This window comes from Elephantulus edwardii, unplaced genomic scaffold (genome assembly GCF_000299155.1).
Source record: "Elephantulus edwardii isolate Elephantulus edwardi_28Jun2011 unplaced genomic scaffold, EleEdw1.0 scaffold00074, whole genome shotgun sequence".
In the NCBI taxonomy this organism is placed as follows: Eukaryota; Metazoa; Chordata; class Mammalia; order Macroscelidea; family Macroscelididae; genus Elephantulus; species Elephantulus edwardii.
Window position 1 is genome coordinate 8,584,982 of NW_006399824.1, and position 15,230 is coordinate 8,600,211.

Genomic DNA, 15,230 nt, shown 5'->3' on the forward strand with positions numbered 1-15,230 from the left:
GCCATTTCAGGTCAAGCTGTGAATCACTGCACACTGCTTTTGATTTTATAGGAGTCACGGGAATATAAAAGTGAAATATGTACATGTTTGTTTAGAGTAGAAAAGAGGAACTGAGGAGTCATAAATATACTCTGAACTTCTGAAGGGGGAAACTCTGAGGTAAAGAACTCCTATTCACTCTTTCTTTATGCAATTCCCTCTTCTGACCTACTCCCAGTGTGCATGCGTGTAGATGTACATGGGTAAGAAGGTGTGCTGCCGACCTAGATGCAGGCTGGATCTCTGAGCTAGAAAGATGCATAGTCTCCTCCCCTGTGAATTACAGGTTCTAGAAACCTGTTGGAGAGTGAGTTATGAATCGGTTCTACTCAATGGCAATGATTGAGTCTGAATGAGGATTTAGTTAAAAGCAAATTAGGCTTCTTAAAATTCTGCCCATAATCCTCTGGATTTTTATTTTCTGGTGGCCTTAAGCGTAAAGAGTTGCATCGTCAACCCAAAGGCAGTATAGTTCAAAACTACTAGCTACTCTGAGGGAGAAAGATGGACGATCTTCTCTCATATTATTTATAGCCTTTGAAAACCTGCTGAAGGATCAGGTCTGAGTCAATTCCTACTAGATATCTATGAGTTTGCATTCTATTAACACACTAGATAAAGTCTAGATATCTATGAGTTTGCATTCTATTAAAACAGTAGATAAATTACAGACCAATATCAAGTTGACCAGATTCAGGGACACATACCAGCTTCTGCTCTCTTTCTGTTTGTTCCTTTTACAATACACGATATATTATTAAAACTATTTTGGTTTTGTTCTATTTTTACAAATGTGACATGAACATAAAAAATCACCAAAAAATCTTTTATTTTGTTAAAACTAGACTATCTATTTAGAGAGCTTTCATGGCTTAATGATAAGGAATTGTGCTACCAATACACAAGTACACAGTTCAAATCACCTCGCAATTCTGCAGAAGAAAATGGACAATTACTTCCTGTGTGATTTACTACCTCTAAGTGCCCTGGAGGGCCAGCTATTGATCTGTTCTAATTTCACTGTACACAATATCCACTAATGTCTTTTTCCTAACAAATGATTTGAAGATATAATTTTATTTTATTTTTACAGTTTTCTAAACTTAGTTCCACAATTAACACTCTTGACACTAGTAGTTAGGAAGTCAAAAGATGAATTGAATTGGGAAGGTCTACTGTCAGGGACCTCTCTAGAGTACTGAAGAGCAATGATGTCAGTCTGGAGACTAAGGTGTGCCCAATTCAGGCCATTGTCATTGTTGTTGTTATGTGCCGTCGAGTCGCTTGTGACTCATAGCGACCATATCTACAACAGCCCTAAACCCTGCTCTGTCCTGTGCCAATCGCACTGCCTCTGACACACCCATCCTGAATACCTCAGTCACTAAATCAGTCCACCTCATAGAGGGTCTTCCCCTCTTGCACCATCCCTCCACCATTCCAAGCATGATGGCCCTTTCCGAGGACCTGTCCCTCCTTACAACATGCCCAAAGTAGGTCAGACGAAGCCCCAGAACCTTGCCTCCAAGGAGAAGCCTGGTTTAACCTTCTCCATGTTGAATCTGTTTGTTTTCTTGGTAGTCCATGGTACTCTCAATACTCTTCTCCAGCACCACAGTTCAAAGGCATCAATTCTCCTTCTATCCTTCCTAGTCATTGTCCATCTCTCTGATGCATAACAAGTAGTTGCAAAGACAATAGCCTGTGTCAGATGCACCTTAATCTCCAGAGTGACACCATTGCTTTTCAGTACCCCGGAGAGGTCCGTAACAGCAGACTTTCCCATCACAATACATTTTTTGTGTTCCTGGCTGCTGGTGCCAAGAGGGTTGACCATGGAGCCAAGCAGACTAAAGTTGTTAACAATCTCAATCTCTTCACCATCCATCCTGATGCTGCCAATCGGTCCAGCGGTGAGAATCTATGTCTTCTTGACATTGAGCCTCGATCCATAGTGAAGGCTGCAGTTCTTGACCCTCTGCAGCAAGCATTTCAGGGCCTCCTCAGTTTTAAGCAGGGTTGTGTCATCTGCATAACGCAAATTGTTAATAGATCTTCCACCAATCCTGACACCACACTTCTCCTCATAGAGCCCAGCTTGTGGATAATCTGTTCTATATACAGGTTGAAAAGGTATGGAGATAGGACACATCCCTGACATACACCTTTCCCAATTTTGAACCATGCAGTGTTCCCCTGCTCTATTCTGACAACTGCCTTTTGGTCCAAGTATAAGTTTCACATTAGAACTATCAAGTGTTCTGGGATTCCCATTCTTCTCAGATTCAGTTACAGTTTGTTATGGTCCACACAGTCAAATGCTTTGCATAATCAACGAAACACAGATATACATTCCTCTGGTATTCCCTGCTTTCAGCTAAGATCCATCTAACATCAGCTACAATATCCCTAGTACCACGACCCCTTCTAAACCCAGCCTGGACCTCTGGCAGTTCTCTGCTGATGTGCTGTTAACAGTCATTTTTGGATAATCTTCAGTAGAATCTTTCTTGCATGTGAAATCAATGAGATTGTTCTATAGTTTCCACATTTTTTTTGTGTCACCCTTCTTTGGGATGGGAAACAAATATAGATCTCTTCCATTTAGTTGGCCAAGTGGTTGTTCTCCAGATTTCTTGGCGCAGCTTGGTGAGCACATCCAAGGCAGCTTCTGTTAGCTGAAAATATGTCAATTGGTATACCATCTATTCCTGGGGCCTTATTTTTTGCTATTTCCTCAAAGCAGCTTGAACCTCTTCCTTCATCACTGTAAGCTCTTGCTCATATGTTATTTCATTAAATTCTTCTGTGTCTGCCAATTCCGTTTGATACAGTGACTCAATAGATTCTTTCTATCTTCTTTTAATACTTCCTAGATCATTTAATATTCTGTCTAAAGCATCCTTGATTATAGCAACTCAAGGTTTCAATTTGTTCTTCAGTTTCTTGAGCTTAAGAAATGCTGAGTGAGTTCAGTCCTTTTGATTTTCTGACTCCAGCTCCTTGCACCTTTCATTGTAATATTTTGCTTTGTCATCCCCTGCTGCCTTTTGGAATCTTCTGTTCAGCTCTTTAGTATATTGAATTCTTCCTTCTGCTTTGGATTCTCTGCTCTCCAGTGCAATCTTCAGAGTTTCTTCTGATATTCATTTTGGTCGTTTTTTTCTCTCTTCTGTCTTTGTAATGACCATTTTCACTCTTCCTGGCTGATCCTATTGGCATCCTCCCACAACTCATTAGGTCTTCACTCATTAGTGTTCAAGACTTCAAACCTATTCCTGAGATGGTTCTGAAATTCAGGTGGGATGAACTCAAAGTCATATTTTGGTTCCCACGGATTTGGTTTAATTTTCCTCAGCTTCAGCTTGAACTTGCATATGAGCAAGTCATATGAGCAGGCCATAGTCTTCAAAATTACATACTTTGTGTCAGAGAACTAGATAATGACTAAAGTGGTAGAAGAATAAATGTCTTTGAGTTATGGTGCTGGAGAAGACTATTGAACATGCTGTGGATGGACAGAAGAACAAACAGGTCTCCTCTGGAAAAGGTGAAAACACGGTGCTCCCTGGAAGCAATGATTTTGAGCCTCTGTCTCACATACTTTGGAAACGTGGTCAGAAACTACCGTTCCTTGGAGAATGAACATCATGCTTGAAAGTGTGGAGGGACAATGTAGGATAAGAAAATGCAGAATGAGATTAATTGACTCATTGACTAGATCAATGGACTTAGGTCTGTTGGAGACATTGAAATTGCTTCAGGATACATCAGGATTCAGAACTATTTTACACAGGATCTCTGTGAGTCACAGGCAACTCTGTGGCACATAATAACATCAATAACAAATATTTCCTATGAAATATTTAAACATGTGGCATATATGAAATAAACACATAGATAGGAAAGTGCTCTATCCTAGATTTAATGAGACAAATGTGGGGGAAAAAAGTTAAAGGAAGTGTCCTTTTTTCATATAGTCAAGTTGGCTTGAAAAATTATTTTTTCAGCCAAAATACTTGTGCTTTATTAGAACAGTTTTTGTTTTATTTTAGAAATAAATATCATGTTATGCATGCAGATGATATTAATGTGTAGCAGGTTAATTAGTATTTGGTTATTTTCTTGGCTATGCTACTGTTTAAGTTTCCATTCCTTACTGATAATGTCAATTACATTTCAGTTCTTGCTTTAAGGACTGTCAACAGCAACTCTGCAGAAGAAATATGAGTCATTCTGTTCTCATTGAGATTTACAGCCTCAGAAAGTCAATGATGGTTAATAATGAGTCACAATAGACTCCAAACAGTGGTTCTAGTTTGATTTATTTTCTCTATGGCTGAGGGAAAGGTTCTTAACTTATGGTAAATGAATTGTTGAATCTATGGGACTTCAAAAATGTAGTGGGATTGACTAAAGTTTACCAGTTCAATATACTCACAGTTTAGAAGAGGAAGAGATCACCAACCTTTTAGGACTTTAGGATTATGAACAAACAAGAACTAAGAATGCATGCTGGAAGTAGTATCCATAGCATGAAGAGGCCCCTAGTTTCCAAATGAAGATGTGGCTAGCCAGTTTGAATTGAGTAACAGGGAACTGAACCCCACCACTCGAAGAATTTGCATCTTGCTTGTTTGTAAAGAGGGTTGTTTTGTAAAGGACAGTATTCTTAGGAACAGAAACTTTAAAAACCTCCCTGTTGTCTAGCCAGGTTCCATCTGATAGTGACCCTTTTTCTGCATTTCAGACACTGTAAATCATAACGGAAAGAGACTGTTCATCTTCCTCCAGCGGTCATTGGTAGACTTAAACTGCCAGACATGGAATCTTGGTTTGACAGTATAACTAGCTATGAGCTAAGCCTCCAGGAAAACTTGTAATTGAATATTAAAGGTCCTCATTTTTTTGCCAGAAGACCTTACACCATGAAAACAGTTCACATTGGACATTGTGACCACAGACCTTCTGGAGTTACTAGCCTTTCGTTCTAATAGGTATTATTGGTAAGAAAACAAACAGTAAAAGAATTGGAAGTGCATTTTGCACAAGGCAGATATGTTCAAGGCTTCCTTGAAGTAAGTAAATAGGCTGACGCTGAGTCACTGAAGGTAGGCGTAGGTGTCAGAGTTTGCACGGAAGTTTGCAAGGAAGTTGATGGTAGGATATTTTATTGAAACTAAAGCACTCTTTAGAATGCCAGCATTAGAATAAATAGACCTCAGCTCTCACTATGACTCACTCATAACTTGTAGACGGTGAAGAAAAATGCCTTATCTACTCTCAGCCTTATTGGTAACTTCAAATATGAAAATAATATTTGTGAGAATTTTCTAAATTTTAAAATCATATGCTAGAAAAAATGAATATGTTATTATGCTTACTTTTATTTGTATATTTAATCTTATACTCAGTTACTGGCCAGTTTGAAGATCACTTGCCCACTGTACATTATGCTAGAGCTTTAGAATATTTCTATCTCTATAAAAGTGTTTACTTGTGGAAGTAATTTCAAAACTGCTCTAAATCCAACATTTGTATTTCACCGTATACAGTCTCTTACTTTCTAGTTCTTTAAGAGGTTCTCTTGGGACACATTCTTACTCTTACTCTTTAGATAAGATAGATTCTTATCTATTTGATATGCTATGACAACATTAAATTTAACCTAAATGATCTCTGCTCTCATGTATTTTCCTCATACGAATGCCAAACATCCGAATGGATAAAACCAGAGGTAAAGACCTTGAAAGTATACAAGATCTGACATTAGTGAATTCTGTCCCACAATTCCACTATTGTCTCAATTACTCTTCTTAGAAGACTGGCAATCTTCCTGTCCCTGCAAGTTCTCTGGTGTTCTGTCTCAAGGATTTGTAATGTATTATCCTCTTCATCTTTAAATGTTCTAACCTCAACGTTATTTGAGATTATTTCACTCTTCAATTCAGCATAAAAACACTGTAGCTAGTACAGATTTATAACTTTCTTTTTAATACACTCTTCTCCCTTATCATCTTCATATTACAAAATACTCACATTTCTGACTCATAATGACACTATTCCCTGGTCAAGGTGTTGAATACATCTTAATGAGAGGCGATTGGCTCATTTTTATGCTGTGGAGCAGCTGATACTTTTGAACTCTCTCTCTTTTTCCTAGAAAAGGAACCTACTATGTGACCAACCTGGGTTCTTGTCCTCCTATCACATGAAAATAAAGATGATGAAATGGAAATAATTAATAATAGTATCTCTACCAGGTAGAAACTCTGTTCTATATCTAGAACACTGATAAGTATTTTTGGATACCTCTTGTGATGTACTTTGTTTTCTCTATGATTTGGCCACATGTATAACTTAATCAAATCTTACGTCATTTTACTTTCTGTTTTTGAATTTCCCTGAAGCTACAATGTGGGAACCTGAGCAAGAAACCACACAACCATTCTAAAAAAAAAGTTTATAGAGCAACTTTTATAAAATAATTTTCTTTTTATCCCTTGGATGAGCCTATCACATGTCAATGTTTAAAAGGTCCTTATTGGTCTCAAACTCTAATCATATTACATTGGCTAGCTTAATAATGTCATCTTGGATTGTTTCTCCTTTCTTACCCTACTTATTCTTCCCCTATTCCCAATCCAGTTATCTAGAACCTATTCTTAAACTTTAAGTCATCCTGTCTCCATACCTTTTCAACATGTATGCAGAGCAGATTATCCGAGAGGCTGGGCTCTATGAGGAGAATTGTGGCATCAGGATTGGTGGAAGATCTATCAACAATCTCCGTTATGCAGATGACACAACCTTGCTTGCTGAAACTGAGGAGGACCTCATGCACTTGCTGCGAAGGGTCAAGGACTGCAGCCTTCAGTATGGACTGAGGCTCAACGTCAAGAAGACAAAGATTCTCACCACTGGACCAATTGGCAGCGTCAGGATGGATGATGAAGAGATTGAGAGTGTTCACAGCTTCACTTTGCTCGGCTCCACAGTTAACACTCTTGGTACCAGCAGTCAGGAAATCAAAAAGCGTATCGCGATGGGAAAGTCTGCCGTTAGGGACCTCTCAAATGTACTCAGGAGCAACAGTGTCTCTCTGGAGACTAAGGTGCGCCTGATACAGGTCATGGTATTTGCAATCGCTTGTTATGCATCAGAGAGTTGGACAATGACTAGGGAGGACAGAAGGAGAGTGGATGCTTTTGAGCTGTGGTGCTGGAGAAGGGTACTGAATGTACCCTGGACTGCCAGAAAAACAAACAGATCCATCTTGGAGAGGATTAAACCAAGCTGCTCCTTAGAGGCAAGGATTCTGGGGCTTCGTCTGACATACTTTGGACATGTTGCCAGGAGGGACGGGTCCTTGGAGAGGGACATCATGCTTGGGAGGGTGGAGGGACAGCGCAGGAGGGGAAGACCCTTTACGAGATGGATTGATTCGGTGACTGGGGTAATCGGGATGGGTGTGTCAGAGGCAGTGCGGTTGGCGCAGGATAGAGCAGGGTTTAGAGCTGTTGTGCATAGGGTCGCTATGAGTCGGAAACGACTTGATGGCACATAACAACAACAAATTCTTAAACTATTTTCAGTTCTTGAGCTGTTTATAGAGGAAAACAAGAAAAAAACACTCATTTTCCATCCACTGCTTTATTCAATTTTTAGATTAGCTTTTCAGTGTGACTAATATGATCTTGTTTTTACTACTAAATTCACTGAAGCTCAGAGTTATCTAACTTGTCTAAAGAAATGTGTTGTTTCCTGGCTAAGATATTTGAAGATCACCACATGGTAATTAACTTAGAGCATAAGTTGAATAATAATTTACTAAAAAAGAAACAAAGAATGGCCACCATGACAAAACTTAGATAGCATTAGTATAATGAGAGATAGAACAGAAAAGAATGTCACTAAGGCCTAAATCATCTTTGAATTTTTTAATAGTAATTTGTGTATGTTGTTGTTACTGTGTGCCATTAAGTTGGGACTGATACACAGCTGCACTTCACTGGAGTTTTCAGAGGTAGTGAATCACATGGGAGGGTATTTTCCATCCTTTTCCTGTGAAGAAGCTGTTGGATTTGATCCACATGCTTTTGGAATTGTAGCACAAGATTCTTCCCATTATGCCAACAGTGAGAAGCTTCTCTGTAATCTCAAAGCAAGCCATTCAAATCCACCAGCTGCTTATTCTGTGTGAGAAGAATGGGCAATCTCTTATTGTGTGATTTACTACCTCTGAAAAGTCATTAGGGGATCAGCTTTGAGCCCAATTTGCCAGCAAACTATATAACAACAACAAAAACACAACACTATTGTGTAATCAATTAAACTCCATTAACCATCGTTTAGACCATTTTGTCTTGTGCGTTAACTTCAAAAGTTCCTCTCTTCTGCCTGAAATTTATGATCAGTAGAAGCACCTGCTGATGATGCTTTTAAAGATGATGGTTTTATTCTATACCGTAAGTCCATATCCTGATCAGTACCAGGATCACATTTAGACAGTGTTTATGATCTCTATCAGATGGGTTACATATGTTAACAGTCCCATAATCATAGAAAGATACTTTCAGCTTTAGACAAGCTTACAAACAAAAACGTTTCATTTATGTAAGTTGGTTTTGACTCATGACGTCTTCTATCAAGTATCCAATGCTATAAATCTTGTTTGAAGTAATGTAAATGTATTGTTCAACATGATTTCTTTACCCACTTTTTCTTTACTTTCAAGATATTCTTAGGTAGAACTATATAATTAAAGCGAATGAGGTAAATAATGCATCTTGTTTGGAACATGCTAATAGGGCATGTAGATTTGGTCAGTTTTGGCATAGTCAGGCTCAAATTAAGCAGGTTTGTAGACAGAAAAGGGAACTCTCATTGCTTACAAGAAAGAATATGCAGAATGTAAGTAACCCATGTCCGGCAAGAGGTTTCTGTGTGTGGTAGCTGGTGATGGACACAAACAACATAAAGTATCATCCGTGACAGCAACAGTGGAGGTGGCAGAGAACCATAGATTGATGTGACACAGAACTGAGCTGGAACTCCATCCCAGGTCTGCAGTTAGAACTAGAGCCTGAAGTTCTAGATCTGGAGGTAGAACAAATAGCCTTCATCAAACCTTACTGGAGGACTATGAGAGACATCATAACTGATAATATTAAAAATAGCTTAATATTACCCCAGAGGTTCAGGGCTGAAGATCATAGGACCTATCTATAGGCACATCTGAGAAGCTGTTCTGATGGGTAAATTGTTGTTTGTTGTTATGTACTGTCGAGTAGCCTGCAACTTATAGCGACCCTATATACAACAGCTCTAAACCCTGCTCTATACTGTGCCGTTCTTATTGTCTTTGATACACTACCCTCAATAACCCCAATCACTGAATAAATCCATCTCATTGAAGGTCTTCCCCTCTTGCGCTGTTCATCCACTCTCCCAAGTATGGCATCTCTCTCCAAGAACTGGTTCTGCCTTACAACATGTCTCCAAAGTATGTCAAATGAAGCTTCAGAATCTTTGCCTCCAAGGAGCAGCGTGGTCTCACCCTCTCTAGGATAAACCTGTCTCTTCTTCAGCACCACAGCTCAAAGGCATCAATTCTCCTTCTATCACCCCTAGTCATTATTCAGCTTTCTGATGCATAATAAATAATTGCAAAGATTATGACCTGGATCAGGTGCACCTTAGTCTCCAGACTGACATCATTGCTCTTCAGCACTTTGGACAGGTCTCTGACAGCAAACTATCCCTATGCAATTCATCTTTTAATTTCCTGGTAAATTGTAGCTCAATCTTAGTTATAACCTCTTAGTTTTCTTAATAAGCCCTGTGATCATGAGTATTTCTGCATCCATTGCAATGGATGAGTAGAACCAGTAGTAGAGCACCGGAAAACTTGGGAGGGCCAGTCAGTGTTAGTGTTCACAATGGATCTAAGAATGTGAGGGCATATTTGACCTCAAGGGGTTGATTTCTTCTGTAGATGTTGTTGATGAATACTCTTCCCCTTGTGGAGTAAGCAGAGGTCAGATGAAGCTGCCTCCTTGATGGATACATTGTTTTTTTATATTCCTTAATCTTTCCCTGAACAAATGACTGGTAGACTTGAACTGCCAAATTTTCAGTCAGTAGCTCAACAATTCACCAACTACACAAATATGGCTCCTTCTGCTTAGAATATATTTTGCAATTTTCCTCTAACCCTTTTTGGAATTTCCAGCTTCATATCATTTTTTAAAATAAAATTTTATTTCAGTTGTGATTTTATTGAATATTTACAGAGAAGTTAAATTTTCATTCTTTCATTGTTTCACTTTTTATCCCTTCTTTCCTATCCCTGTCCCTCAGTTCAATTTTTTTTTAAATGTTCATTCCTTGTTGCACAATTACCTATGTGTTTCCACACCCCTTCCCCGCCCCCCGCCTGCTTTGCACCGTCCTCTTTGTAATGATCTATCTCTTATTCAGGGCTGTTATTGTATGTGCATTGCTTAATCATATATTCAATTTAGATAGTTCTTTATTTTTCTTTTTCTATTCACTCTTATTTTATTCTCCTCATACCTTTTGACATAGTTGACAGGTACTATTACTTTGAAAAAATATAATTACATTTATAAATAGAATCTGTTTAGAATTCAGTGAGCACTCAGACTAGCCAAGTTCAATGTGGAGTTTCTGGTAACTATACAGGATATGTGTCTTGGTTCCTTTTGCTTCCTGCTATTACTGGTAAACATGTGTCTGGTTCTGACATAATGCAGACTTTGCTACATGTCACATATATTAGAACCAATTTCTGGCACTGTTTGGAAATGTAGTGACAGTTTTTTATTATCATTTTACTTTTTGTATTTCACTCCCACAGCTTTGGCTCAATATCATTTATTAGTGCTGTCATCAGTGGAAAATGCCACTGGGATTTGTAAAGGTCTGTAACTAACAAATAATAATTTCGACCCCATGCTTTTTGAGAAAGAAATACTAAAAGACCAATAACACATGCTTTGTGAACTTTCTGTGGAACCACAGTATTCATTAGTGAAAAATCTTAGCTGTTACGATGGCAACAGGACCAACGTTCCATGATTAGGCATTCCACGATGACACAGGAGTTTGAGTTTGCTGTAGGTTCGTAGACTGCTCTTCACAGAGTTCTTCGTTTATTCATGTCCTTGTTTCTCACTGACTGCTTGTCCAGGTGGCTCTGGCTGATGGTGACTAGCATTGGTTCCCAAGGCTGTACATTCCAAAGGAAGGAGACTGTCAGCATTTCCCTTGTGGAACAGACTCAAATTCCCGAGGTTATTTGGGTTTTTAACACATCTCACTATGTGCTATGCAACCAAAGAAAATATTTTTGTTAGCTTTTCATAAGGAGAAAATAAAATAAATATTTCATCTTTATCATTTCATATATGAAATTCATATTAAAATAGACTTAAGAAATTAATTTTTTAATGTTATGTGGTATTTTAAATCTCGAAAGTTTTCAAAAAGATAATATATTTTATTTAAAGCAAATAGTGCCAAATATCTTTTAACACTTCATGTTTAATTGAGCATTTCCAATTTGGCATCTTGTTTTACAAAAGCCCTGTAGTTTGCCTTTTATTGTTTTTTGTTTGTTTATTTGTTTCATTTTATTATTTAGGGAATTAGAACATATGTAATCATGTGACTTGAGACTCAATTCCAGATCTGTGTCCTACCTCGTATTCTTTCCATCACAGCCCTTTCCGTAACCTTGGGAAGATTCTCATCATTCCTTACGATTGAATTGCCATCCGATTTCTACAGCCAGTGTTATAAAGAATTGGTATTATGATTGCTCTTCTAAAAAGATAAATTGTAAAACGAAAGTCTGTAAACCTCAAAATTAAATCATATCTCCCAAATTCTAGATGTAGCAAACTTACTATCTTCCATCATTCTCCTTTCAAGTCAGAACTGACACATAGATGACACTTGAGAGAGTTTTCTGAATCTCACGGGAGAAGAATATCCAGTTTTCTCCTACAAAACAGCTGGAGGTGGTTTCAAACTGCTTGGCTTAGGGTTGACAGCGCAACTTCTTATCTTAGGCTACCAGTACTCCCTTCATTCTCTTTTAGATATATGAGAAACTTGCTATTGTTGTTGCTATGTGCTGTCAAGCTGAAATCAACTCATAACTGACCATGCAGTGGCTGTAAATTACATGAGAGGAGATTGCTTATGCTTCTGAGGAGCAGCTGGTGGATTCAAATTGCATGTATTTGAATTGGCAGTGACTTCTTACCACCAGGCTACCAGAGCTCCCTAGATGAAATAGAGTAACACTAACATACTAACTTGTTGATTACCATTTGGAATCTACCTCGTGATACACAGACCTTCTCAGTTCACCCAGTTGGATCATCTTCCTAGTGGGATGAAGTAGATAATTAGTCTAGTAGATATCGGTGCAATTATACTTCTCTGAATGTGAAATTCAGAGGAACAAAGTAGTTACTACTCAGGCTTTCATTGCATTGGACTCTGTGATATCAAAACAAGCATTCCAACTTCAAGAGATGTTTCCTGCTTGTTCCTGGAATTAGGAGCAGCAATAACATAGAGACTAATGAATTTCTTCAAGTCCCAACAGAGTAACAGCAGAGAAGTCTTATTGAAAGGAATTTAAAGAGAGTTTTGCAAATGCAGTGGGTAAGCTAGTGATCTGCTTTTTCTGGAACTGATGCACATGCATATTATAAATACTAGGGATTTCTCATAATACTGGTTCAAAATATTGATTCTATTCATTCCTATCTCTATGACCATGGGAAGGTTATTTTGTTTCCTCATATGAAACTGGTGATAATAAAATTTACTTTATAGTGTTTTTGAAAATATTAGATATAGGAAATATTTAATTTGCTTCCTGAAACAGAGGAAATGTACAGTGAGTAGAGATAGTTATAAAAACTAGTCTTATGATAAATATAAATTTGAATGTGCTAGTACTACAAACTGCCTTATAAAGCTCAAAAGTTTTTATAAATACATTTTTTCAGCTTTATAATATATTATTACTATATTTTCTGGTTACAAACATTTTGATTTTCAGGACACTTTCCTGGAAAAGTGTCTTTCAAAATTGGTTCCCCCCCCCCCCCCGGAAAGTGATTTATTAGGAACTGATTTAAGATGTCAATAAGAACTTGACATTGATGTGTTTCTTAATGATGCTGATATTTTATGTAAATATACATCCCATAAATACCATGAAACTAAAATAGTGATTATGAAAAGTAACCTTTAATAGGAGACTAAAACAGAAATTATGATCCAACGTGTATATGTTGTTTTGTCTTTTGTTTTGTTTAAGCATTTATTGAATTCCTATCTTACGCTGAGATATTCGTAGTATTGTGATCCATAGTTGTTTTTCTTTTTATACATAGTTTTTGTTTCTCTTAAAAACTTCTTCAGCCACCTTTAAAAAGTGATGTGCAGATTAATTTCCTAGTCTTTGAAATATACGCTGATTGGTAAAGAGAAGGTAAAGAAGGTAGATTCCTCATGCTAATACATGCAAGACACCTGTAGGAAACAGTTTTGCAAGTTATTGTTGTTGTTGTGAGATGCCGTAAAGTAAACTACGATTCATAGTAACCCTATGAACAGCAGACCAGAACCCTGCCCAATATGTTACATCTTTATCACCTCTAATACTTTCAAGCTCATTGCTGAAGCCACCTTGTCAATACATCTCATTGGGGTCTTCTTCTTCTTCATTGATCCTTCATCTTTCCAATCATGATGTACATTTCCAAGGAAAAGCCTCACCTACTTACATGTCCAAAGTATGAAAAATGAAACTTCGTTGTCTTTACGTCCAAGGAGAACTCTGGTTGCACTTTTCCAAGACATCTATTTTTGTTCTTTAAGCAGTCCATGGGATATTTAGTACTCTTTTCCAGCACCACAACTCAAAGACATCAATACTTTTGTTATCCTTGTTCATTGTCCAGGTCTCTGATGCATAGCAAGTGATTGAGAAGACCATGGCCTGAATTAGGCACATCTTAGTCTTCGAACTTACATCATTGCTCTTTGGCATTCTGGAGAGGTCCCTGACAGCAGATTTGCTACTGCACTACACATCTCCTGATTTCTTGACTGCTGGTACCAAGGGTATTGACTGTTGATTCAAGGAAAATGAAATTCTTAACAGCTTCACCCCTTTCTCCATCTATCGTAATGTTGACTGTCGGTCCTGTGGTGAGGACCTTTATTTTCTTACTGTGGAGATGTAATTCTTATCAAACTTTGTAGTACTTGATCTTTTCAAGCAATTGTTACATATCCTCTTCACTTTTAGCAAGTAGAGTTGTGTCATCAGCATAAAACAGGATGTTGATGAGTCTTTCTTCAATCCTGATATCATATTTTTCTTCATAGAGTCCAACTTAATGAATTATTTGCTCTGCAAACAGCATGTACAACCCTGATGTACCCCTTTACTATTCATAAACTAGGCGGTATTTCCTTGCTCTATTCATACGACAGCTTCTTGGTCTAAGTATAGATTTCATGTAGCACAATTAGGTGTCCTGTGATTCTTGTTCTTTTCAATGTTAACCACAGTCTTCTATGATCCACACAGTCAAATGCCTTTGTATAGTTAATTAAAAACAGATATCCTTCCAGTATTCTTAGCTTTCAGTCAATATCCATCAGACATCAGGAATGTTATCTCTGATGCCATGAGATCTTTTGAAGCCAGTTTGAATTCTGGAAGTTCCCTGTCAATGGACTGTCCTGGTTTTTAATTATCTTCAATAATATTTTATTTCATGAAATATTAATGCTATGTTTTGACAGTTTCCATATTTTGTTGGATCATCTTTGTTTAGAAATAAGGAGAAACATGGATCTCTTCTGGTCAATTGGCCAGGTAGCTACCCTCCAAATATTAACATATACTGGTGAGCACATCCCTGGGCTGCATCTGTTACTTGAAGTATGCCATTTGGTATTATATCAATTCTTAGGGCCTTATTTTTCGCTAATACCTTTAGTGCACTTTGAGCTTCTTCCTTCATTATCATTGGCTCATGTTCATAAGATACTTCCTGAAATATTTCAGTGTCAACAATTTTTTTGGTACAGACATTCTGTGAATTTCATTTTCTTTTTATTATTAATAT

General features: G+C 37.7%; 1 protein-coding gene across 1 annotated transcript in view; it reads left to right on the forward strand.

Annotated features, from left to right (window-relative positions):
- CTNNA3 (catenin (cadherin-associated protein), alpha 3) overlaps window positions 1-15,230 on the forward strand; it is a 2,453,748-nt gene that overhangs the window by 2,180,918 nt on the left and 257,600 nt on the right. The window lies entirely within an intron of this gene.